Genomic DNA, 1,451 nt, shown 5'->3' with positions numbered 1-1,451 from the left:
AACAGAAAGTTCAGGTTTAAAACTGAAATTATTACGTCATGTTTTTTGTTTTCAAACTACTTTAGACGGAAAAACCCGTTTTCTGTCACAGAAAAAGCGTCGTGTCTTTCAGGAACCGAACCGAACCGAACCCTCTCCCGAGTCTCATGACAGAACCTCTAAAGTTCTGCCTTCAGCTCCAGACAACATTTATCTCCAAAGTTCACCAACAACCCGAGCAGAACGAAGATCCTCACCTGAGCTCCGTCCCGCAGAACCGAACCGCTCGGCCGCACCTGGACCCAATCACCTTAATGAGCTCACTGCGCAGGTGCCGTGAGCACGTGACCAGCCGCCCTTCCGGACAACGACCGGTCCCTTTGAGGTTCTGATGGTGACGTCACAGGTTTATCCCGTCGGACAGAGAGAAGCAGAAACAGGAACGACGTTCTGTCGGTGGAGAAAGAGAAACACTGAACGAACAAAAGTTTAATGTTAGTGTTTTAAATCAAAGTGAATGTTTGAGCTGAACAAACCATCAACCTAAAAATGACATTTGAAATTAACGAATGACCGAATTTGTGTGAATTGATCCCCGTTTCTCTTCTTTGGAGTAAAACTTTCCAGTCAGTCTGTAGGATGAAGCAGGATGCTGCAGGATGCTGTTGGATGCTGTTGGATGCTGTAGGATGCTGCAGGATGCTGTAGGATGCTGTAGGATGCTGTAGGATGCTGTAGGATGCTGTTGGATGCTGTAGGATGCTGCAGGATGCTGTTGGATGCTGTAGGATGCTGTAGGATTCAGCAGGATGCTGTAGGATTCAGCAGGATGCTGTAGGATGCTGTAGGATGCTGTTGGATAAATGCTATTCTAAACATTCCTGAGTTATTTGTTCCTGATTTCATGTCAAACAAGAGAAAACATGTTTTAATGAACTGAACAGATGACTTGAGACATGAACGTTTTCCTGTTTGGCTGTCCAAACATGAAAGTGAAGTTCTGGTTCTCCAAACTGCTCGGAACAAATCTATGAATGAGAGTCTGTCGTTCCACTTTCTGCCACATGAGGGCGCTGCTGCACCTTCACTGACTGAACCTCATCTGATCTGAAAGTAGAAACCAGGAAAACGATGTTTTAGATCAAAACATTCAGATGTAATAAAAGGAAGAATCCTGAGACCGCCGTCCCGCCCTGATGTGAGAACATGCGGTCCATCTGAGTAACTCTGGTAGAACTGGGTCGTCCTGAACCGGTCCAGAGGAAGTCTGAGGATCTCCTGCTACGATCGATCTGATCTACTGTGTTGGATAGAATTTAGAGTATTTAAGCCCAGACATGCAAAAGCATCTTATAAGACGTACGTGTCAAAGTCACGGCCCGGGGGCCGGATCCGGCCCTCCAGGTGATTCTATCCGGCCCTCCAGATCATTCTATTTATTGTTATTAATGGCCTGATGTTATCTTAAGCTC

This window comes from Oryzias melastigma, linkage group LG21 (genome assembly GCF_002922805.2).
Source record: "Oryzias melastigma strain HK-1 linkage group LG21, ASM292280v2, whole genome shotgun sequence".
In the NCBI taxonomy this organism is placed as follows: domain Eukaryota; kingdom Metazoa; phylum Chordata; class Actinopteri; order Beloniformes; family Adrianichthyidae; genus Oryzias; species Oryzias melastigma.
Note: the sequence above shows the minus strand (reverse complement) of the source record.